Source organism: Cyclopterus lumpus, chromosome 21 (assembly GCF_009769545.1).
Source record: "Cyclopterus lumpus isolate fCycLum1 chromosome 21, fCycLum1.pri, whole genome shotgun sequence".
In the NCBI taxonomy this organism is placed as follows: domain Eukaryota; kingdom Metazoa; phylum Chordata; class Actinopteri; order Perciformes; family Cyclopteridae; genus Cyclopterus; species Cyclopterus lumpus.
Genome location: NC_046986.1, coordinates 24,534,024 through 24,560,715, shown reverse-complemented (window position 1 = coordinate 24,560,715; position 26,692 = coordinate 24,534,024).

Sequence of the window (26,692 nt, the reverse complement as noted above, 5' to 3'; positions counted from 1 at the left end):
GATAGATGTCACAGATGACATTGACTGGTTCATTCTATTCAGCTCAGACAGATTACGGGGGAGTTTGTATGCGTGTGCATGTGTTGGTTACCCCCCTTCTCTTTATTGCCTTGCCAGCAGAATTACATGCATGTGGACTCGCCCAAGGCGATGGATGTGCTTGAGTCGTGTCGGGGTGAAACTGAGGGAAACGTAAGATGGGGTCTCATTAGAATGTGACAGGCTCTACTGTGAGGAGTCCACACTGTTCCCTGTCTCTGTACTTCTTAAACAGCAGGGACAAGATTGAATAGAAATTGGAATCTACTGTACAGGGGCAGGTGAGAAATACCTGCAAAGAGAGGTCGGCGCAGGTTCCATCTGCATTGCAAGACAATTCAGCAAGCAGAGGAATCCAATCAAAGGGAATATTCAATGTACCTCGCACCGACTGTGATCAAGAACAAATGTGCTATAGATCGTGTTATTTGGTGCACGGCAGTGGCGTAAATGCAGAGGCTTGAGTCTTCATTTGGAATCCAATCTTCTTCATACATTATCTGATACACCGTCCTCACTATGGAATAGGGAAGGAAAAAAGAATTGCCGGTTCCTTTTGATCTTATCACTTAGTATGGTCACTGTGTTTTTCCTTTGTGAATGTGGGTCACTGCGGAGAACAAATAATGATGAAAGAATGAAATGAACTGTACAAAACGGGTAAGTAGTCATGCTACAAGCAGGTCACTTTGCAATGTAAATGCTCTGATACATGCGTTAAAAAGCACGGAGAAGTATTATAATGTATTTGTTTGTTGTTTGGCCATGCCACCAGGATGTTTGTCTGTTGGTTGAAGACTTGGATCCAGAGTGAAATGTCTCTACACTACCGAGTTGATTGTCTGCATTTTATACATAACTTTGCAAATTAAGTATTTGTCCAATGCTATTCCTTTGATGGGTTAGTTTGACATTTGAAGTGGGGTTGTGTGAGTTATTTATCCATAGTCAGTGAATTATCTACAGTAGGTGGCGAATAGGGTAGCAGCCAAGGGGAAAACAAAGTCCTTCTGTGGACGGAGGCAGCAGCAAAACTGATTTTAGACACGGAGAAGAAAAGGCCCACCTGGAAAAAAGGGGAACTAAGCTGTACTTATCTATGCTCTTGAAATTCACAAGACTCCAGAAACAACAATAGTAAAACATAAGTTTATCTTTCATTTTGCCGTCATGACATATTCTAAATACAGTGTGCACTTGAACTGAAACTACATTTTGTAGTCGTCTAAAATAAGTACAGCCCCTGCCCCCTACTCCAGTACTTTGCTCCCATGCTGGTATTCAATTAAATTCCATTCAGTTTATTTTGTATAATTCAATTCAATTCAGTGTATTTTGTATAGCCCAATATCACAAATGACAAATTTGCCTCAGAGGGCTTTACAATCTGTACACATACGACATCCCTGACCTTTGACCTCACATCGGATCAGGAAAAACTCCCCAGAAATAACCTTACACAGAGAAAAAAGGGAAGAAACCTTCAAAATCACAAATGATAAATTATCCTCAGAGGGCTTTACAATCTGTACACATACGACATCCCTGTCCCAGGACCTCACATTGGACCAGGAAAAACTCCCAAGAAATAGAAAAAACCCTTTCAGGGGAAGAAACCTTCAGGAGAGCAACAGAGGAGGATCCCTCTCCCTGGATGGATAGAAGAATAGATGTCATGGATATAGACATCACTAGATAGATGTATTCCTGTCTGATTCTATAAACTGGGGGCATGCATACCACCATCTAGGTAATACACCGACTATGGAGAAGTAGTCTTTATCATACAACCAATCTTCAAAATAGCCAAACTATCCCTTTAAAAAGTCCAATATAATTGTATTTTCTTGTATTTTCAGACCTAGATACCTAACTCCAGGATATATGATGTACTTCACATTTTTAAGGACAGGTTTGAGCTTGAAACAAACCAGTTAGTAGGTGTTGTCCAACCACGTCTAATGGAAAAGTGTTTTTGAACCGCTACATTTGAAGGTGGAACAAAGAGAGTGATAACGAGAGTTGAGATGTGATGAGCTATTCAAATGATGATAACGTCACACACTGTTGCACAATCTCTCCTCTCTGACATTCATGGTGTTGCACTAGGCTACAAAGACAGAGTAAAGGAAAAAAAAGAGTAGTTTCAATTCTGCAGACTTTGCCACTGGACAACTGCTGTGTAAAGCTGGCATACGTGTCAGTTCCAGAAAAACTGTCCAATGAAGGAAATGTTGACGGTTCGACACTTAGAATACTGACCCTAAAGAAAATAGCTTTTCAAGGTGAAAGTTATTAGTGTCCTTTTTTGCAGTTAGACGTGTCCTGCCAACAGCACAACAGGCCAGCAGAGGATGTTATTGTCGCAGTACTGTGAACGGCCACTGGGACAAGTTTGACACTGAGACCCGTACCAAGCTTTCTTCATACAACCATGCAAAACTTATCACATCCCCATCATCCTAACCTGCATTCATAAGTACTAATCTAGATGTCAGAATATCTCAGCGGGCAAATACACTAGATGAACATGGTTTGCATGTAACCATCAGAAAATCATCATTGTAAGCATCTTTGCATGAAGTCACTACCCTACCAAGACCGAGCATCTTTACATTCACTTTACCTCGACTGGATCAAACACAATGGCATGGCAGAGGACTCGGGAGTGTGGTAAAGCTATCTTGCTCATCTAAATTCTTTACTTGTTCTCTCCTTGACGCAGAGACAGATCTCTGGCTCTTAATCCATCACCAGTCTCCTCCACAGAGTGTTCAACCTACTGTCTGTCTGCCTGATAAACGACTACGCCCATACATGCTCACAAACCAAGTGAGCAAAGTTAGGCAAAGGGAGAGAGAAAGAGGAAAAGAGTAAGAGGAGAAATGTGGACTATGGGTTCAACTATTGACAGTTTGAACAATGGCCTAGAGGGCTCAATGGAAAAACACTTTGCACTAAAACACCCCCGTTTAGATTTCATTTGAACACTGCATGTCTGCAGCTCTGACCCCTCAGCAAACAAAGTGGGTGACCTTTGGTTTGCTTCCAAGACCAAAAGCTGTCAAGGCACATCTCAGAATCGGACAATAGGCCACGGAGGAAAGAGGTCCACCGCATCGGGTTCTGTGTTGCCGTGCTCTTTTAGTGCCTGCCTGACCACTCGTCCCGGTTCACATGGAAAGTGAAGATATATTTTTTTTTATTGTTTGACCAGATCTCTGGCCTTAAATGCAGCCTGTCACACAGGGAGCAGCTGCTGGTGAAAACAAATGCCAAACCTCCGTCTAAACGTATATCATTTCCTCTGCTGTTCTGCCTGCAGCTGACTGCCTCCCCCTATTTAACGTTCAACATTAGCGAAACTGCTGTTCGTGGTGCTCTCTGTGTTTTAGGGTTGACATATTGATGATACTTCATTTGCACTTAGAGGCCATGCAGGGTGAGACAAACAAAGAGATAAAGGGGTGAATTTTAAGAGACAGGAAGCAGTGGTTCCGATGGTGGAAAAGGTCATAACTCATTAGTTATTCCTCTGAGGAAGCTCGTGGTAACAGTATGGCCTTCAGATCCAGATCCCATCCTAAGGGACAACAGACCCATAGAAAAAAAAGAATAATTGTAATTTCTTTGTTAGTGAGTTTCTGTGTGTGTGTGTGTGTGTGTGTGTGTGTGTGTGTGTATACTCACCGTTCAGTCTGTGCCGCAGTGAAAAAAAAACAATCATATTTCAATCGAGTTACTGGAGTCAGAGGGGACCTGACGGCGTCCGCTCCTTTGCCCTGAGAGTAACTGAAAGTGAGGATGATTGAATTATCTACAGGCAGAAAGGAACATATTGGAACGTGTATCTTCAGATACTGAGGGGCCCGAGACACTGGAAACATAAACTCCATTCTACAGCTGAATTGATCTCATGTTGCTCTGTAATTGCATTGGGAAAGTTGGAAAGGGAAAAGAAGGAAATTACTATAGGTTGCATCAGGGAATTGGGGAGGTTCTGTTATCACAGTTCGTCAATTGTGTGACAACACACTGAATGAGTTTGGTGTCAGGTTTAAAGCATTGCCTTTTATGCAAAGATGGCATTATATTCATTTTATTTTGTGAAAACACATTTGGTGGCATTTATACCTCTGTGGGTTCAGTATTGTGGGACTTTTTTATCTGAGCCAGGACTTTTCTGAAGGGTCACCTGAAGGCTCAAATGCACCCCCAATACTGTGAACACCTTTACACACGGTAACAACTGTTGCCGTTAATTACTATCTGCTAAATAAATAATAGTAGCATTTATGTAATAAAAAAGACTATGTATAGTTTGGAATTACATTGAGCTTAATTTAAGGACTTTTATTCATTTGGTAATAACTACTTAAGTAGTTAACCTTGTCCCAGACACACAAGTAAAAAAATATGTTTGAAAACCATATTGGCCCTTGTAATAAAAAATAATGTAATCTGAACAAAACAATTGCAGTCTGAAAACAGTCGTATAATTACATTAACACGACGAGACAGTTAATCAATTCAATTCAATTCAATTCAGTTTATTTTGTATAGCCCAATATCACAAATTACAAATTTCCATCAGAGGGCTTTACAATCTGTACACATACGACATCCCTGTCCCAGGACCTCACATCGAATCAGGAAAAACTCCCCAAAAATAACCTTTCACAGGGAAAAAAGGGAAGAAACCTTCAGGAGAGCAACAGAGGAGGATCCCTCTCCCCGGATGGACAGAAGCAATAGATGTCATGTGTACAGAATGAACAGCATTTACAAAGTTACATAAACACATTACATGAATATGACAATGTATGAATGGAACTCCAATCCATGAAACAGAAGGAGGTAGAGAGGAGGGGGGGCGGGGCGCATCAGCAGGGCCAACGCGGGAGGCCGGCTCACCAGGCATCAGACACCTCCAGGTCCAATGGACCCTATGAGACGTGAAGTCACAACGACTCCGGGGAGGAAGCAGAGTTAATAATGTGCAATGGAGAGATGTAAATTCATCCATAAGGAGAGAGAGAAGAGAAGATAGGTGCTCAGTGTATCCTAAAACATCCCCCAGCAGCCTATAAGCCTATAGCAGCATATCAAGGGGCTGGACCAGGGCAAACCTGATTCAGCCCTAACTATAAGCACTATTAAAGAGGAAAGTCTTAAGTCTATTCTTGAATGAAGTGACTGTGTCTGCCTCCCGGACTGAAAGTGGAAGCTGGTTCCATAAAAGAGGAGCTTGATAACTGAAGGCTCTTGCTCCCATCCTACTTTTTAGGACTCTAGGAACCACAAGTAGCCCCTCATTTAGTGATCAGCTCTCTAGTGGGGCAATATGGTACTACAAGCTCCTTAAGATATGATGGTGCATCACCAATCAAGGCTTTGTAGGTGAGGAGAATTGTGATTCTTGATTTTACAGGGAGCCAGTGCAGAGCAGCTAATACATGAGTCATGTGATCTCTTTTCTTAGTTTTTGTGAGTACACGAGCTGCAGCATTCTGGATCTTAAGAGACTTATTAGAGCAGCCTGATTTTTGAAATGTTACAGAGATGAAAAGATGCAGTCCTTGAGATTTACTGTTTACTGTTGGAGCTATTTATTTGATATTAGTATTTAGTTATTTTATTGACAAGTAGTATTGTTTAATCATTCAGGTTGTTGGCTTATTTAGGTTAGATGTTTTGAGCTTTTTCTTGTGATAGTTTTTAGTTTAGTTTAATTTGTTACTGTTGATGTTGTCTAGATATATTTAGTCTTTAGGTTGTTAATTTGTTCGTTAATTGGGTAACACTGTGGGCACCTGTGGTTATATGTAGGAGTAGGCAGGTACAGGACCAGCATGCACCTGGGTAGGCCTATGGTTTTTTACCAGCGCAGGAGAGGCAGGGTTAGGAGTTCCTTTGTTCTTTTGCTTGTTTTGTTTAGTTAAATAAATTATCAGCAAAACGGAATCCTGAATGGACAATGCTTTCTTTTGGCAGCGTAAACCACAAAACCATGGTGCGTCAGTGGCAATTTGATTTGTTTTTGATCTATTGGACAAACCACTACAGATACCGCCAAGTTTCTTAAGGTGGTTTTGGTGGGGTGTATGTAAGACACAGAAAGTCCAGTCAGAGGTATTTTGGTTGATCATCACTAGATTAGATTTAAAGCGGTGGTGTCTATGGAGTTTATAGCAAGGAAAATGTAATCATAAAAAGGTCCAAAGAATAATACAAGCAGTGGGTTGTGTGTGTGAGTAAATAGATAGATATATAGATACATTATTCATCCCAAGGGGGAAATTTGTTTGACGCAGCAGCAAACTAGGTTACAATATATACAATAAAATAAAAATGTGTATACAGTGTATATAAGTATATAAAGTGAAAGTGGTGCAAGGTTTATTGATGTTGATTCAATTTGAGGAGGATCTGGCCAGTGGTGATTTATTATAGTCTTATTGCAGTGGGCAGGAATGTTCTTCTGTTTCAGGAATGTTCTCCTGTATCAGGAATATGCTCCTGTATCTGTCCTTGTGAAGCGGACCTGAAGCAGTCTGTTGGAGAACGTGCTCCGCTGTCCTTGCAGTAGGTGGTGGAGAGGGTGGTCCGGGTTATCCAATATGGACAATCATTTCTTCAGTGTCCACCTCTCCACCACCTGTTCTGGATAGTCCTGTTTGCAGCCAATGATGGAGCCGGCCTTATTCAACAGTTTGGTGAGTCGGTTGGTGTCTCCGGCTCCAATGCTGCTCTCCCAGCAGACTACAGAGAAGTCCAGAGCACTGGCCACAACAGACTGGTAGAACATCTCCAGCATCTTGCTGCACACATCGAAGGATCGAAGTTTCCTCAAGAAAAAGAGTCAACTCATCCCCTTCTTGTACACAGTGTTGATGTTGGCCTTCCAGTTCAGTCTGTTGTCGATGGAGACACCCAGGAACCTGTACTCCTCCATCATGTCCACATCCTCTCCCAGAACTCTCAGCGGTTGTGGAGCCGTCGTCTTCCTCCTGAAGTCCACCACCATCTCTCTGGTCTTGGCCACGTTCAGACGCAGGTGATTTCTGCCAGCCCATTCCCATTCCCCTTGGCAGATCAGACCTGCCAAGGGAGGGGGAAGGGCAGTGGCACTGTATGCATCCTTTTTATTTGCATACAGTAAGTCCAGAGTGTTATTGTTCCGTTAGGGGCAGTCAACATACTGGTGAAAAGTTGGCAGGGCTTCATCCAGGCTGGTGTGGTTAAAGTCACCAGTGATTGCCAAAAATCACAGAAGTCCAGACACAGTAGAGTGGATGGTGTCTACTGCTTCCTCTGCGTCAGCTGATTCAACTCAATGAATATGACAAATGTATGAATAATTAGTAGGCATGGACCACGATCCAGGGGGGGGGGCATCAGCAGCTCATGGTGGCAAATAATATGGATGCATCCCCACGGCTAACAGTTCAATGTTCGAGCTACAGAAACGTTCCTTCACACACACATGGTCGGGATTGCACCACCTCTCGTTCATACACAGCAATCCCGCCACCTCTCCTCTTACCGCTCTGTATAACGTCTCTGTCCGCCCGAACTGTTCTGAAGCCAGGCACCGACGCACTGTGATCCCCATGCAGCCATGTCTCCGTGAAACGCATGAGGCTGTAAGGAAGTCCCTCTCAGTTTTGACCAGCGTGCCAAGCTCGTCCGTCTTATTCGCCAAAGACCTTGCATTCCCCGTTACAATCGTCGGTACCAAGGGTTTGACATCCGTGTGTGCGTGTAGGTCAGTCAGACAGAAGCAGCAAGGCTCCCTGCATGTCTGACCTTTCCTCGGCTTCCCACAGGCATATGACACTGGGCTGACACTTACCACATACAGGCCGGACACTGTACTCTAACACCCCCCCAAACAATGTATACTTACCTGGCCTTTATAGACCGCCGTACCCTGACACACTTTCTCACAGACACACAGATAAAGAACTTGTCTTAGCATTGATTGGCAACACCTGCCTGACATTGAGGATATCTACTACTCCCACTGCCTCTCCAGTAATCATGTCCTCCTTTTCTGGCAGTAGATACAGAAATGTCTCCACAGGTTTAGGAGCAGCATCTTCCACAGGACCATCACTCAATTTGACTGATATCCATGAATTGATCTTGTTGTTATATTGCACTCTCAACAACTACAATTGTCATGTAACAAAGAAAATTGTAATACGTTGGCCTTATGCTATGGCTAACTAGAGTAACATAATGGACTTCTATTTCTGGTCAGCTGATTCAAGGATAATTATTATGCAACCATGGGATGCACCATGAAATGCAGTTGTATTCCATTTGCACCACATTAATAATACGACAAATAAAACAAAAACAGTAGTACATTCCAGTAGTGCATTTCTTGAATTTGCGTCATAAGGAATGAGGACAGCAGAAACAAAAATGATTCTCTTTTCAGATAATATGGCCGCCATCTTCAAATTAAACATGAAACATGAGAAAAACATTGTCCATCACCTTTGACTGTCTTTGAGCACCAACATCATGATGTAAACACATAGTCCACCTCCTCTCGTCCCACCAGAGTCCTGATCTCTGTCAAGCTGTTGGCATGTCAAGTGCAGCTTGATCCTGGACCACTATGGATCCAGGTCTTTGTGAAGATGTGGGCTCAACAGTCACCGACCTCCTGTTGCTGGCTTTTCCTGAAGTCTTATTTCATACATCTTATTTTCCTGAAACCAAAGTAATTGGGTAGTGGAGTAGCCTTAGGTCCTAGTTTGTTAGCTTAGCTTCCATCCGGGCTCTGGTCAGTTTGGTGCCCTTTAGTCTGGCTGGATGTAGATGGTGGGCGTGATCTGCGGCACTCAATCCCCACACAAGCAGTGATATAATAAAAAACGTTCCAAACGAAACCAGCCAATTCATCCAGGTTCATCAAACTAATCCCCAAAAGAAAAACAACTATGGATGTGTTTTGACATGGCTGTAGATCCACCAATGTCAGCAGTTCAAGGTCCAAAAAGTTTCCCTTTAAAAGCTTAACTGCCAAAATATCAAAAACGTCATCCCATTATTCTACTAATATGAAGTGAACGCAGCATATGGGTTTGGAGAGGAGAAAAGCAAAGAGAAGGGAGGAATGAGTAATGTCTGCCTGCACCATAACTTCTGAGCCACGCTGCCCCGTAAGAGCTTGGCACAGTCACATGGCATTAGCATCTCACGCCATAACTCCCTGTGCTTGGCTTATTATCACTGTGGTGAACGCACACAAATGCACACACGGCCGCGATTGCAAGGGGAAGCAAATACTTTTTAGCAATTTAGGTCATTTTTTGGTTGGATGGACATAGCCGAGCTGTGGGTGCAATATTGTGAGAAATGAGTGTGTTAGGAAACACGCCACTGGTGGGTGACGGGGCCTTAATGTTGATCATATAAAATCAAATCTGCAGACCCAATTCCAATAACCCTGGCAGTCCTAATGGATTAAAGTGATAGCTTACTATTAACTGCGGCTCAGGTTTTCTTTACAGCCTTCCTAAAACACACCACCTTTTTTTTCCAAAGCCAGAACGACCAAGGTTATTCAGCTCTTAAGAATAACAGGACAGGAAGGTTCGGTAGCTAAACCTGATTGTTCCAGAAAGAAGTTACTGCAATGTGTTTTCATATAACTTTGGAAGTAACCAGAGCGAGATGTCTGAGCTGTAATAGCACTTTCTGGAATGGCTGGATTTAATGTAGATGTCACCTGGATGAGGAGCTTTCCTTCAAACCAGACCAAGGGAAAACATCCCCTCTTTGGCCAATGGAGAAATTTAGGAGTACAAGACTTGAGGGAGGGATAACTCCGCTGTACAGATAAGCTGAGAGGGGCTCTATTTGCCTTCAGGGATATCCACAACTCTAGTGTACCTATCTGTGCCTATGCGTTCAGACAGCTGGTATAACTGAATGATATTTTGCCTGCAGGCCAAGCTAGATGTCAGGGCCCTATCTCTGTGGTGCAGGCTCTTTAGGAGTTTCAATCTTGTAGCTTTTAACTGGACGCTGTCATCCTGAGCTGTCAAGATGTGATCAACTGGTCTAATCTTTAGTCTCCCAGGGTGCCCTGTAACTGTATTTCTGAAATATAGTCAATGTGTTCTACTTTTGATGAAGTTGCAAAGCAATATGGTTTATTGTTTTTATGTATATGGTATTGAACAAATATGTTTAGAATTTTTTTCACATGAATCTTAAAGGGGCACTCCAATAGTTGTACCAAGTCTAATGTATCGCATATGGCTGTGGATGGGCTATGTCAAGTCTGAGAAAATAACCCTGATGATGTTATAGTGATGTCATTGGGTTTATTTTAGTTAGGGCTTGGAGACTACAGATACATAACATAAAGTCTGTCTTTTAAACTAAAGATGTGGACAACGAAGGACAATTTGACGGATATCTTTATTTCCCCTTAAATATTAGTCTGTTGTAAATATTGGGATGAGAAGGTAATCAATTTAACTCCTGACTACCCGAAGCTTAACCATCTCTTCCAGGTTCCGAGAACTATTTTTCGTGCATCCTTTCCGTCAAAGGATGTCAAAAAGTCTGGTTGAAAGGTCGGCCAAACTGACGTTGACAAATTAAATTAAATGATGTTCATTTTGTATAGCCCAAAATCTCAAATTACAGATTTACCTCCAGAGGCCTTTACAATCTGTACACATACGACATCCCTGACCTCACATCATATCAGGAAAAACTCCCGAAAAAAAAACAAAAACTGGCATGAGGCAGTGACACGGAGGCAGGAGGCCGGCCAGCCAGACAGGAGGCACAAAAAAGGAGGCCAGAGGCTGGATGCAGGAAGCAGGGGCAAGGAAGAAGGGGGGGAAACCCAGGACCGGCTTCAGACACAGCCAGGTCCAATGGACCCTATGAGACGAGAAGGGACAAAGACTCCTGGGAAGAAGTAGAGTTAGTAATGTGCAATGAAGAGAAGTAAATTCATCCATAAGGAGAGAGAGAAGAAGAGAGAGGGGCTCAGTGTATCCTAAAATTTCTCCCTGCAGCCTATATGCAGCATATCTAATTGCTGGACCAGGGAAAACCTGAACCAGCCCTAACTATTAGCACTATTAAAGAGGAAAGTATTAAGTCTACTCTTAAATGTGGTGACTGTCTGCCCCCCAGACTGAAAAATAAGTGCTTGATAACTTGAAGGCCCTGGCTCCCATCCTACTTTTTAGTACACTAGGAACCACAAGTAGCCCCACATTTAGTGAGTGCAGCTCTCTAGTGGGGTACTATGGTACTACAAGCTCCTTAAGACATAACGGTGCATCATCAATCAATGCTGTGTAGGTGAGGAGAAGAATTTTAAATGTGATTCTGGATTTCTGCATCGCTTTGAGACAAGATGTGCCTGATTTTTTAAATGTTATCTTAATGAAAGTCATTGAGATTTAAAGGTGTTAAAGGACAAGTGCCGATCAAAGATAATGCTGAGATTCTTTACAGTGGTGTTGATCTCTGAGGTGTTCTGAGCCAAGTAAAATAATTTCAGTTTTGTCTGAGTTTATTATCAGGAAGTTGCAGGTCATCCAACGTTTTATTTTTTTAAGGCATGCTTGAATTTTAGCAAGCCGGTTGGTCTCTTCTGGCTTGATCGATAGATATAATTGATATAATCTGCATAACAATGAAAGTTTATGGAGTGTTTCCTGATACTGTTTCCCAAAGGAAGCATAGATAAGGTAAGTAAAATTGGTCCAAGCACAGAACCTTGTGGAACTCCATGATTAGCGTTAGTGGTCATAGAGGCTTTATCGTTTACAAATACAAATTGAGATGAATAGGATTTAAACCAATTTAGTGTGGTAACTGAAATGCCAATCTACTGATCTAATCTTTGTAAAAGGATGTCATGATCAATGGTGTCGAACGCAGCATTAAGGTCTAACAAAACAAGTACAGAGATGAGTCCTTTATCTGATGGAATTGGAAGATCATTTGTAATTTTCACCAGTGCTGTCCCTGTGCTGTGGTGTTTTCTAAATCCTGACTGAAACTCCTTGAATAAACTATTATGCTCTAGAAAGTCACACAACTTATTTGCGACTACATTCTCAAGGATCTTAGAAAGGAAGAGAAGGTTAGAAATTGGTCTGTAATTAGCCAAGACCTCTGGATTAAGAGTGGGCTTTTTCAGGAGAGGTTTCATTACAGCTACTTTGAAGGAATGTGGTACATGGCCTGTTAGCAAAGACACATTAACAATATCCAGCAGAGAGGTGCCAATTAAAGGCAACACATCTTTAAGCGTGGGTTCTCTCCGGGCTCTCCGGCTTCCTCCCACAGTCCAAAGACATGCTGCAGGTTAATTGATCTCTAAATTGCCCATAGGTGTGAATGTGAGAGTGAATGGTTGTATGTCCCTACATGTGCCCTCGATGGACTGGCGGCCTGTCCAGGATGTCCCCTGCTTCGCCCTATGTCAGCTGGGATAGGCTCCAGCGCCCCCGCGACCCTAATGAGGATAAGCGGTATTGAAAATGGATGGATGGACATCTTTAAGCAGCCTCGTTGGGATGGGGTCCAAGAGACAGGTAGACGGTTTAGAAGTAGAAACCGTTGAAGACAATTGGTCAAGGTTGATGGGAGAAAAGCTATAGAAATATACACCAGGGCATACAGCCGTTTCCAAGGCCACTCCTCTTGAGGACACTGGCAGTGGTTGAGGGCAAGAGATCATCAATCTTGCCTCTAATAGTTAGAATCTTTACATTGAAGAAGTTCATGAAGTCATTAAAGCCTAGGTCTATAGGAATACACAACTCCACAGAGCGGTGATTCTCTGTCAGCCTGGCTACAGTGTTAAAGAGAAACCTGGCGTCACGACTCGGCCGTGACTCGTGCCCTTTTCTCCTCCACCCGACCTTGCCTCCCCGTGTCAGCGCTTGGTCCGGCCAAACCGAACTCTCACACCTGGGGTTGTTCTTATTTTTCTCTATTACTGATGAGTAATAGGCTGCTCTGGCATTGCAGAGGGCCTTCTTATATGTGTTAAGACTATCTCGCCAAACTAAGAGTGATTCTTCCAGATTGGTGGAACACCATATGCTTTCGTGATGTTTGCGGGTCTGAGTGTTATACCAGGGAGCAAACCTCTTTTGCCTCAACGTCTTCTTCAGAGGGGCTATCAAGTCTAGTGTCATTCTCAGTGAGCCTGCAGCACTATCGACAAGATAATCAATCTGGGATGGACTAAAGTTAGCACGGGAGTCCTCCGTCACATTAAGACGTGGTATTGAATCAAATGCAGAAGGAATCACTTCTTTAAATGTAGCCACAGCACTGTACTCCGGTAGTATAAACTCAAAAGTTATGAGGTAATGGTCTGACAGAAGAGGGTTCTGTGGGAAGACCACCAAATGCTCAATGTCAATGCAAGAACACGATCAAGGGTGTGGCCAAATCAGTGAGTGGGTTTCTGTACTCAATCGAGCCATTCGAGTCCAACAATGAGATAACTGCAGCGCTAAGGCAATCATCCACATGAATATTAAAATCTCCTACAATAAAAACCTTCAGTTTTAAGGACTAAACTTGTGTGACGACCCACCTCCCATGCCCTAGGTGTCACTGTCCAGTCTTATGTTACAGGTGTTGATTGGCGGGTCGTCAGACGGGATGAGCCACACCTGAGCCGGAGTGGCCTGGCCATAAGAAGGCCTTCGGCATTTGGCTCGCTCTGGCTGGGGGGGAAGGACATCCGGGGTGACGCTGCCCTCGACACCATTGCTGCCTGTTCTTTTGTTTTTGTGTTCTGATGTACCTTCACACACATGCACGGCACTACTGATGACTGATACCTCCACTGTTCATTGTTTTGGGCCGGTGTTTAAAATAAAATAGCTTGTTTGTCTCCCTATTTGTTGCTGCCTTTGAGCCGGGTCGCGACATATGGGGGCTTGTCCATTCTTTGTTGATCCAGTGGGACGTTACAGGTCAGTTGTAGCAGTTAAGGTTCTAGCGTGGTTGGCTGTGTGCCTTGTGATGACTGGGTTTTGCAAATCCAGTTGTGTGGGGGACATTTGAGTGGTAAGTTGTGGAGATAACGTGCCCTGTGTGAGTTAACTGCTATTTTTCAGTCCTTGTTAGGCTGAAGAGCGGATTCCCTTGGAGTTCGTTGGGGTTTTTGTAGTGTGGTGCCAAAAATGGTTGGAGCATTTGTCCCGGGGGCACATCAGAGGCTGTAGGTGGGTTGCCAGTATATGGTGGCTTTACCGAGCCTTCGGGCTTAAGTGCATAAATACCCACCAGAAGTAGCACCTGAAGACTAGGGGGTAGTTTAGCTAGTGTCTTGTTAGGCAGTTAGAGGGACGGGATTTCAGTGATGTTTGGCTGTTTATGGGACATTTGATCTGTGGCTGTCGGGTTAGAGAAGAAATTAAAACTTAGGTTGGGTGTTCAGGTGGGTGAGAAATAATCCTCTGGGTTGTTATGGCTAGTGTTGAGGACTTTGTGAGAGCTTCATCGGAGGAGTTCTTGGAACATTGTTCGAGGGATCAGTTGGTGAAAATTGCTGAGCATTATCAGATGGATGTGGGGGATAAGCGTTTGAAGGAGAACATGAGAAGCATCTTAAAAGTAAATCTAGTTGAAATGGGGATGTTCCACTCTAAACTGCATCCTGTTGGTTCTGTGTCAGACAAGTTTGGTGTTTCTGTCTCGAGTGGAGCTGGAGTGAGTGATGTTACAGAGTTAACTTTTGACGAGCGCACAGAGTTGTTGTTGCAAGTTGAAATTAAAAGGCTTGAACTAGAAGAGTGCAGGTGTGAGAGTGAGGGATGGTCATGGGCCTTCACAGGACTTTGATGTTGCTGTTAATCTGAGGTTGGTTCCTTTGTTTTGTCAGCAAGACCCAGATACTTTTTTCTTGCTTTTTGAGCGGGTAGCAGAGAGTAGAGGCTGGTTGGATGCTGAGCGTACGTTACTTTTACAGTGTACTCTTACAGGAAAGGCGCAGCAAGGGTATTCCACGCTCGATGTAGCCGGTAGCAGAATGTATGTGTCGGTCAAAGCTGCAGTGTTAAGAGCCTATGAGTTGGTGCCTGAGGCATATCGCCAGAGGTTTAGGTCTTGGGAGAAGTCTGGGGGGCAGACACATATGGAGTTTGCCAGGGAGTTAACCGCTCACTTCAGTCGTTGGTGTACTTCACTGGGGGTTCATTTGTTTGATGCTTTGTATGATTTGATAGTTTTGGAGCAGTTTAAATATTCCGTTCCTCGTCACATCGCTACATATCTAAGTGAACGGAAAGTCAAGACAGCGGCAAAGGCTGCCATTCTGGCAGATGAGTATGTGTTTACGTATTGTGCAGACTGCGAGGGCAATAGGCCTTGGGACGCTGCTCGGTACAGAGGACCCCCAGGGAAACAGTGGGAGGAAGGAGTTGGTCCTCATCAGGGTAGACTGGAAAGGACCGCACGTGGTCAGCTGCCAGTTGAGGCTAGTGACCAATGCCATTACTGTAAGGGCAGGGGACATTGGAAGGCTGAATGCCATGTTAGGACACGTTCAAAACAGTGGGATTGGTGGTGGTAATGTTAAACCTGCAGCACTGGCTGTTCCGGTCCGAAAAGTCAGTCATATCGTTCCTCCGTGTGTGCTTCCTGCCTGTGAACAGGTAGAACCGGGGCAGGATTGCAGCTTGGAAGAGTCTGGGTTCTCAGGTTTTGTGTCGACTGGCCACGTGTCCCTGCCTGGGAGTGAGATCAGGGTACCGGTAAATATACTGAGGGGCTTTTAATTAATTTATTGTGAGTTCTGTGCTGCCTTTTTCTCAGAAAACTAACACCGGGGAGTGCATTCTAATGCGGGGAATGGGTTTAAAAATACTGCCTGTCCCATTGCATAGGATGGGGTTTGACTGTGGTTTGGTTCAGGGCAAGGTGGCCATGGGTGTTCGTCCTGCATTGCCAATTAGAGGGGTGGATATCATTCTGGGAAACAACCTGGCTGGTAACCGTGTATGGGCTGACGGTCCGCCACCTCCTATAGTAACATCTTTTCCCTCGTTTCCAAAGGTACCTGATGAGAATGCGCGGTCGTTCCCTGGTGTTTTTACAGCTTGTGCAGTTACTCGGGCTATGTGCCGTGGAGAGGAAGAACCTGAGGTTGAGCAGACTATCGCAGATGAGAGGTTGGCTTTCTCTGTGTACACACCAAACTCTCTATTGTCTGTTTCCCGCAGCGACTTGGAAGATGAGCAGCGGGCTGACCCTGCGCTTAGGGAGCTGTTCTACCAAGTGCTATCGGGGGTCGACGGGAAAAGTGCTGCGAAGGGTTATCTTCTGCAAGATGATTTGTTGGTGAGGAAATGGATGCCGCACGGAGGGAACTTTGTGGGTAACCCTGTTTTTCAGGTTGTGGTTCCGTCCAAATTCCGGGAAGAGGTGCTGAGGACGTTGCATGATCAATCTGGGCATTTGGGGGTTCGAAAGACGTACTATTATGTCCTCAAGTATTTTTTTTGGCCTCGAATGAAGAGAGATTTGTCTTATTATATCAAAATGTGTCATACATGTCAGATGACAGGTAAGCCTAACCAGACCATCAAGCCGGCTCAACTTACTGTAAGGGCAGGGGAGTGGGCGAAGGGCAGGTGCGGCCAGTACAGGCAAAGGTGGCTGCAATTGAGCAGTATCCAGTGCCCACCACCAAGAAAGAGCTAATGTGATTCCTGGGGTTGGTGGGCTACTACCGTAGTTTCTGTCGGAACTTCTCTACGGTTGTGGTTTCACTGACGGATCTGTTGAAAGCTAGAGCCAAGTACATCCGGTCAGATTCATGTCAGCAAGCTTTTGAAAATGTTAAGGCTGTCCTGTGTTCACCTCCCGTCCTTGTGGCTCCTTGCATGGATCGCTCGTTTGAGTTGCAGGTGGATGCAAGTGATGTAGGTATAGGGGCTGTGCTGTTCCAGTATGATGAAAATGGTGTGGAACGTCCGGTGAGTTTTTTCTCAAAGAAATTTAACTCCTACCAATTAAATTATTCGGTCATAGAAAAAGAGTCTCTAGCCCTTGTATGGGCATTGCAACATTTGTAAGTGACTCTGGTGCTCCTCTGGTGGCCTACACGGATCACAATCCGAGAACGTTTCTCCAGTCCTTGTCTTGCCCTATCCGTCGGTTGATTTGTTGGTTCTTGTTCCTGCAGTCGTACTGTTTAGACATTCGCCACATTAAAGGCTCTCAAAATATTGTGGCTGATACTTTGTCAAGAGCTCCCTGCTCTTGAAATGTGACTACCCACCTCCCATGCCCTAGGTGTCACTGTCCAGTCTTATGTTACAGGTGCTGATTGGCGGGTCATCAGACGGGATGAGCCACACCTGAGCCGGAGTGGCCTGGCCATAAGAAGGACCTCTGCATTTGGCTCGCTCTTGCTGGGGGAAGGACATCCGGGGTGACACTGATCTCAACACCATTGCTGCCTGTTCTTTTGTTTTTGTATTCTGATGCACCTTCACACACCCATACATGCACGGCACTACTGATGACCGATACCTCCACTTTTCATTGTGGTGGGCCAGTGTTTAAAATAAAATAGCTTTTGTTAGCAGGCCGCTCGTTTGTCTCCCTATTTGTTGCTGCTGCCTTTGAGCTGGGTCGTGACACTTGATAGAAACTCTGAAAATTCAGATAGAAATTCTGAATATGGAACTGGTGGCCGCTACAGTATAACAAATAGAATTGGCTGTAATGTTTTACAGGTTGGATGTGAACAAGGCATTCAAATGAGTTGTAGTTTTAGGATTTATTAATAGGCTTGAGTCAAAGATGGCTGCTACTCCACCTCCTCGGCCAGTGCATCGAGCAATGTGAGTATTTATATGACTTGGAGGAGTTGATTCATTTAGGCTGACATATTCTTCATGGCTTAGCCAGGTTTCAGTAAGACACAATAAATCAATGTGATTGTCTGATATTAAATAATTTACTAATACAGCTTTAGATGACCGATCTAATATTTAGGAGTCCGCATTTGATTATCCTGTTTTGTTGCACTAGTGTTGTTAACCTTTATGAGGTTATTTTCCGATTACTTTTGATTTAATTAATTGAAGTGGCCGTGGGACAGAAAATGGAGCAACTGTTTAATGTGAGGGCTTTACGCAGCTGGAAATTCATTCATCTTTGTTCTGACTTTGTTTAGTTTAGTCAGTGAGGATTAATGCTACATTACCACAAATGCAACATCATTGTCATAGCAGCATGCAGGCGTTGGTTAAAAGTTATCAACTGCTGTGCACCAATCCGTATTGAGCATAATTAGAATGAACCACTGCTGGTTCCTCTGCTCAAATTGCCAGGTCACTGTCAATCAAATCTCATCCAACCACACCCATACAATCCAGATGAAGCAGATTATCTGAGTTGCTGAACTCTTAATATACAGTACAATAACAAAGGCTGTTGCTGTCCAATTTCTACTTTGATGCTTCTTTTGTCATGAATAACTGATGGTAATGACAATATTACAAGTTGGACCTTTCCACAACACCTTCAACAAGTATGAATCTGAATGGATTAGATTGACATTAAATATGCGTCTTGTTGAGAATTTGTATAAATGTTTAGTTCAACATGGAACTCAAGCAAAACATGTACTATGTAATATGCTTGTTTGGAACCAGCAAATGCAATAATGGATACTTTTGGGATGCTTAGCATTAATAGCACTAATGTGTTCCCCAGCACTTTGCCCAATACAAAATAGAAGAAGCAATAGATATATGGATAAATAAGTGGATAAATAGGTGCAGCAGTGTATTTGTCAGTGCTTGAGCATCCTTTATGATATCATATCCCAGAAATCCACCCTCATCACCCTGCAACTGCACCTGAACTCGTACTGCTGCTTTGCTTCTGATCCTTTTAGTGCTGTAATCCGCTTCAGCAAACAACCTCTCACTGTTCCCTTACCGTAAGCTGTTTTCCTCTGATGGGTTGATAACGCCTGTAAATTGGAAACTAATCCTAAAAGGTTTTTATTTTTCCGCTATGTTCTCGTTGCTCTTCCTACCTTATACCCTTGCCTCTCTATTTCCCTCCAGACTTTGTCCACAGGTAAGAAGGCAGAAAGCTCTTCTTCACACCTGTCTTCAGAAACACTTCTATATTACAAATCTACTAGACACCACACACCAACGCTTTGGTTCACAATCAGAAAGGATGGATGTGACAGACCTCTCTGAGTCATACATTGTATATATTTAGGATGATCCTAACCACACATTGATTGATTGCTGTATTCATTGTTCAGTCCAATGTGTACTTTTTTTTCCCAAACCCTTCTAAAGTCAGTGATTGATTCAGCAGAAGAGCAGCAACTCCTTTTCTGAAAAGTAAAATTACTGATTTTGTCAATGGAGTGTAGTGACTTTGAAGAGAAGCAATAAATATACATGGTGAAAATATTCAAAATATAGCGTACACACTAAAACAGATATTGATTTTTTTGTTAGTGTTGCTGCTGTTCCAGTGTACTCAGTTCATGCTAGCATTCACATAAGTCATAACTTTTTTAATTACGACTGAGTGGTTGCTTCCATTTGAAAAAGCTGTGAAACAAACTCAGATGGATCCGACCTTTATTGCAACCTATATTAGTTTTCCTCACAAGGATCTCTTGTAGTTGTGTGAATGATGACCTTTGTCATGAGGCAGAAGTAGCATGTTGAAACCTCTCAGAGAAGAGGTGGAGGGTTCGCTGTAAAGAATCAAACTCACAGAGGACTGAGGTTGGAATCCTGACAGCCAATGTTAGTTTTGTTGTTACGATATGTTATTTGGGAATACTCAGCATTTCAGAGGTCATGCTTGTTTGTAATAATTAGATTCCTCAAGCTATAATGCTAAATTCCATTTCAAGCATCACATTTTTCTGACGTGACAAGACACAAAAGTGAAAATGCTTGCTGACCGGTTTCTCTATCCCTTCCCTCTGTTGGTCTTTCCTTTTTTTTGCTTCTGGAGACATTTTTACGCGCGCAGGTGCATTCTCACACATACACACACCAATGGATTTACACACAGCCGGGAAGTGCACACTCACAGACAGACACACACAGGAGCGCAGAGTCATTGGTTCTGTCTCAGCTCATGAAGTGGTTAGTGAGGTGTCCCATGTGTCGGACACATGGGTCATTACCCATCCGCTGGATCACCCCAAATCGCTGGGCACATTCTTCTGCCGACATGATTGTTTTAATGAATGGCAATAATATACAGACTGCTGGGTGGCTGCGCTGCATGCACGTATTTATCTTCCGTCTGCTTGTTTCTTTCTCTCAGCCTTTATTTTCCTTCTCGTCCGTGTGTGTGTGTTTGGCCGGGTCGCCCATACCGCATCTCCAACTCAGCTGAGGGGGCCTTTAGGTTTATTGATTCACAGATGTAATGGTACATGCAAGCATATAATTAACAACTGAAACATGTTTTAGTGTCGTGATCCATTTATGAATACTTTTTAGTTGTGTTTGCATGTATATATACACGTTACAGTTTAAGGAGAGGAGGAGCCGTCTGTCATTACCGAGTTATGTACTGCACATTATCATTGATGATGCCTCTATATTTACCCTGGTTTGGTGTGTGTTACGTCCCCTTCTCGGTCTAGGGGATACGTGGGGGGGATGAACACATGGCAGTCAAAGAATAAGTGAAAAGAAGTCAAAAGTAGGAGTAACAGTTTCAAACAACATTTATTATGACTCGGTTTAACAAACAACCCAAAAGTTCTATTAAGTGGGAGAGGTTGGGACAGTTGTGGTTGTGCCAAACAAAATAAATCAAGACAACAAAACTAGGCCTGGCTAACTACCTCTAGGAAACAAACAAAATGGTTTCACCTGCTTATCTAACAAAGGTCCATCAAAACAATACAGAGGCAGCACCAACCAATAGTCTAATGCTTTAGACCCAAAGTACTATGTGAGTGCACAAATGTACAGGGTACTCCAAACTTACCTACTGTGCTCAACCTCCCACCACAAACCTGCACCTCTAGAAGTGTCAGTGGGTACATCAAAACAAAAGACACTCCTGAACTCTTCTTCTTCTTCTTTTTGGGGTTTTATGGCGGATGGCATCCAACAAAAGGTGCATTACCGCCACCTACTGTACTGGGGTATGGACCAGAGTTCTCTATCCCTCCCAAATTAAAATTAAATTCCATCCATCCATCCATTTTCAATACCGCTTATCCTCATTAGGGTCGCGGGGGCGCTGGAGCCTATCCCAGCTGACATAGGGCGAAGGCAGGGGACACCCTGGACAGGCCGCCAGTCCATCGAGGGCACATGTAGGGACATACAACCATTCACTCTCACATTCACACCTAAAATTAAATTAAATTAATGAAAACAAAAAAAAAAAATATATATATACTATATATATATATATATATATATATATATATATATATATATGTACATTAACACCTAACCTATATCCTTCCTCTCAACCCAGTTTCCTTCAGATATTGCAACACCTTTCCTTTAATTGTATTTCCTCTACTTCCAGCTTCCTCTTCAGCCTGTCTCTCTCCACTATGAACTTCTGGCAATGGCAAATGATATGCTCTACTGTTTCCGGCATATTGCAGTGTGCACATAATCCTGTTGGGTGTTTATTTATTAATTGCATGGTTTTATTCAGCCTTGTGTGTCCAATCCTCAGTCGGGTTAATATATTTTCTTCTGCAGTGTTTCCTCTGGTTATCCTCCCTTTGCCAACTTCCTTCTGAATAGCATAGAGATGTCTCCCTGTGCCTCCTACCTCCCAACGGTGCTGCCATTCCTGTATAATGTTTCTTTTGATTATTGATTTAGTTTCTGTTTTGCTAAATAGAATGTCTGTCTTGCTATCACAATCCAATGCTTCCTTCGCTAACGTGTCTGCCGCTTCATTTCCTTTTACCCCTCTATGTGCTGGCACCCACATGAACGATACCAGAATGCCCAAATGATTAAGTCGGAACAGTGTTTCGTACATTTCATTGACTAAATCCTGCCTGCTATTTGATGTAAATGATTGTATTGATAATAATACAGAACTGGAATCTGAACAAATGATGACTTTCCTGACCTGAACCTCCTCCACCCACTGCAGTGCTGTTAAAATGGCCAATGCCTCAACTGTATACACCGTCTGATGATCTTCGTTTGACTTCGTACTGAAAGGATGGAATGGTGACAGCAAATCCAGTTCTACCTGTATTAGGATCTTTAGATCCATCTGTGTATACTGGTGTAAATGATTTATATGTTGTATGTAGTGTAACGGTAATGACAGTTGCTTGGGGTGCCAGTTAGGTCGGTGCCTAACAATGTTTCTTCAGGGTTGGAGTCGTTATTTGTCCTTTAAAGTCAACCGCACACAGGGCTCAAGTATAGAGGATAATAATCACACATATTGAACCCTCCAAGGTACATTTCCCAAAAGCAAAATATTTAGCATTGGCCACCAAACAATTACACACCACAACAGAGTTCGCTCAAAATGCATCCATTTGTATTTAACAGATTAGGGACACGCACAACAATACACATTGTGAAATAACACACAATTCCATCCAAAGTCCATTCCAGAATTTCCCTTTTACTCAATCCCAAATCATAGTCTGTCTGCGGCAGTTCAGTTCAGTCCAATTCCCAAACGGTGAAACACAATATCCTGAAACCAAAGCAAAAGGTTCTCTCACGGCGTTTCCCAGAGTGTCGGTCAGTCAGGTGAGTCCGGTCCCGGTAATCCAGTCCGTGTTTTCATTAAAGAAGCGTCTCCTTCGGCGATGTCCGAATATGCTTCGGATGTCTTGGCGACACTCGGATCTCCCGGTAGCGCACACTTTACAATCCTCGAAAACAAGCTGACGGACGTAAAACCTCACTCCGCTCGTAAGCTCCATACACCACTGCTCTTTCCCCTCCTTTTTGCTCCGCCCCGCATTTCCGCTTTTGTCACTCTTTTCGGACAGGTGCACAGCTGGGGGGGGGGGGGGGGGGGGTGTCGGGAGTTAACAGGATAGGTCATGAGGTAGAGATTACAGATCGCTACAGTAGCCTATCCTCCACCACTCCTGCAATATTACCAATATTAAGTCCTTGGATTTTTTTCAAAATAAGAAAATAATTATCAACTGATACTGAGGGAAATAACCAAGGTGGTGTTGCCGATAGCGGTACTGCAGAAGTGAAGGTTATTTGAGTCAATGCCATATCCCTTGCCAGTTTTCCACTGCTCCACGCAAAACAGTCCTGTTTGGCCCTTTCACTTTCCCAACATGGCAGGAGTACCTTTGTGGTTGGATGCTTGTCTCCAGGATGTCCTTGCAGATTGACCTAATAGCTCAACTTTAATTGCTTACGCCTCAACTGCAGCGGCATCTCACCCACCTCCACCTGAAGAGCAGACACAGGACTTGTTCTTAAAGCCCCACAACAGAGTCTCAGAGCTTGAGAATGCACCACTTCCAGCTTTCTAAGCATCGTTTTTGCCGCTGATCCAAATACCACGCAGCCATAATCATACACTGATCTCATCAGAGCGACATAAATATTTTTCATTGCCGACCTGCTGGCTCCCCATTCAGACCCTGTAACCTCATCAGGTCAATATTTTTACATTTCATAACTATCCTCTGAATATGCTCCTTCCATGTCAACTTATCATCGAACCACACACGTAGAAACCGAAACACTTTCACTTGTTCAATCATTTGCCCATACATATTTATCCGAGTTTACACTCCTCTCGTTCTAGTAAAGCAGATTGTTTTAGTTTTCCCCACCGAAAACTTGAATCCACAGCCTCTTGTAACTTAACTTTAATATGGTCTATGTTCTTCCCCCTCTTCCACAATGCTCCATCATCAGCAAATAGAGATCGACCAATATCCCCCTGAACTTGAAGGAACACATCATTTATCATGATTGAGAACACAATGTAAAATGTAATAAGTTGACTTTAAAAACGTGAGGAAACTTGCCTCAACATTTCTAAGTAAAGTAGCTCAATAATTTTAAGTTCTTAAAACTGAAAAAAACTGAGTTTAGGAAACTCATGTAATTGCAGTAAACATTAGTATAGTTAACTCAGAAATTACTGGTAGGAGGCCCCGGGGAAGACCGAGGACACGCTGGAGGGATTATATCTCCCGGCTGGCCTTGGAACGCCTCGGGATCCCCCAGAATGAGCTGGAAAGTGTTGCGGGTGAGAGGGAGGCCTGGGTCGGCCTGCTGAACCTGCTGCCACCGCGACCCGACCCCGGATAAGAGGTGATAATGGATGGAACTCAAAATTATTAATTAGGTTAACTTTCAAATGTAAATTCAGACAACTTAAAGATATGAGTGAAGTTAACTTAAAATCTTTAATTATGTTGACAATAAATAGTCAGTTCAGATAACTTAAAGATCCAAGTTATATTAAGTAAGCAGTACTAATAAGAAAGAGTTATCTTTACTAGTCCAAGCGTCCACATTACTAGGAAATAATCAGGAAACCGATTGCCTTAAAATTCTCAAGTAAACTGAACTACTATAAGCTGTTGAAACAAAGATAGAGAACAGTTATAATGGAAGACAATGTTTATTTATAAGAAAAACAAATGTATTTTTGAGTTTTTGTCCTCACATTTTAAGATCAAACAACATGCTTAAAATGCTTGACGTGTTGCCAGATTAAGTTTTGGAACACAGACTATGATAAACACAGTTTTGGCATTTGCAAAATTCCACTACAGAAAACCCGGCATGTCACATACCATGCACAGAAGCAATAGATGTCATGTGTACAGATAAACAGCGTTACAGTGAATTCAATGAATATGACAGAATGTATGAACGGACCTCCACAATCCATATTGTAATAAGTCCAAAGAGTAGGCACATGGCATGTGGAAGACTGTCATGGTCACCCATCACTACTGTTCCGTCCTAAACGATGGCAGTAGCTGTAGACTCCAGGTGCAGCGAGTGAGGAGAGGCCACAGTGTCTTCAGCATTCACTGTCAGGATCCCCATGGAGGTGTGGGACGTGTCCAGAAGGTCACCGGAGTCCTAACAACAATATTAGCATAAAAAACACAATTACATATCAAATGTCACTTAGCATTTCTATGGTAGAACACACAATGGTTATATTTGTGCCTCACAGCAAAACAGGGCTCCACAAAATCAACCAATCAAAGCATTGAAGAGACACAGACACTAAGACAAAGCTAAATTCTGATATTATTAGATAATCAAGTAAAAGATGCTCCTCCATAGTGAGAGCTTTGATTCATTCATTCATCATATGATTCACTGAATGGTTGCAAAAGCTAATAAAGAATATGGATTATCACAAGGACTGGGGTATTTACATACAAGGATGATATTTGAATGGAACAATAATAATAGCATAAATGTAAATACAACATAATGTAGAAGAGCCTGAGAACAACAGGTTGATGCAGTGGCATCAAACACTAAGTGAAATAGAAATGACAGCTCGTTAGCCCTGATCAGGACCCTTTGGTGTGTTTCCGTAAGGTCAAGTCGCAGCTTCACGCCATCCAAAACTCAAATACAGGAGGCTGATCAGGTTTGCGGCCTACCGTTTTCAGCTGTCACACCTGCATCATATTGGCACTCTACTCCTGAACCTCCTGTTGCAGTAGAGCGAGCATGTTGCCCAAAAGCATAAGCAACAAACAAATGGTGATGATGTTAAGGGAAATCCTGGTTGTTTTGTAACAGGAGATATTAGTAGAACCCCTCTACTATCATGCAGACATGTGAAGGTGTACAGATACCCGTTTGAGTGTGATATGAGTTTTTTATTTTATTCTTGAAGGCATTTGGGTTTTGAATGGGGCGACTTGAGAGCTGCAACTGGACCCGACTGGAAAGACATGAGGTACCACCAAAAAGGGCCCCAATCAGGGATAAGTGAATCAAGAGAGATAGATTGGGCAGTTAAATAATGTTGAGTAAAGTCTACTTACAAAGCCTGTCTTGAAGAAGTGTGCGTTCTCATCTCCAAGGATGACAGGAAGGCCACGGAGGACTGCTGTTCGCTTCCCAGTCACATCTGTACTGTAAATATCTCAAACACACACTTCCTAAGTGTTAAAGGACAATCAATTGACAGCTCTGCATGCAATGGCACTACTTTAGTAACCACATAAAGAAAAATTACTTTGCTTGAGAAACTTTCCCCTGGTGTGACTTGTGCAGATATTAAGTTTCTGGCTGACACTTCCCTCCTTGGACTTGGACATCTCCAGGAATCGAGGAGGAGTGCATTTGTCGAGTTCTTTGAAGAACTCTGCTTGCAGATTTTTGCTTGATAAGCGACAGAACTCAGCCAGAATCTAAAGGAAAGAGTATGATCATTTAAGATTTAGTCATAATACCTAAACAATACAAAACGTAGAGTACTGCTTGCTGTTGGGACACGGTGCCACTCGCTGAGGCCGAGAGGTCCGCAGTCATACGGTTGTTGTTGAATTACTCCTCGTTCAACTTAACCTAACATTACATTTCATCTTCATTCAATGACAGTAACGTTGTGCGACTCCCTTAATGCGGTGCGTTCATGGCACACGAGTGAC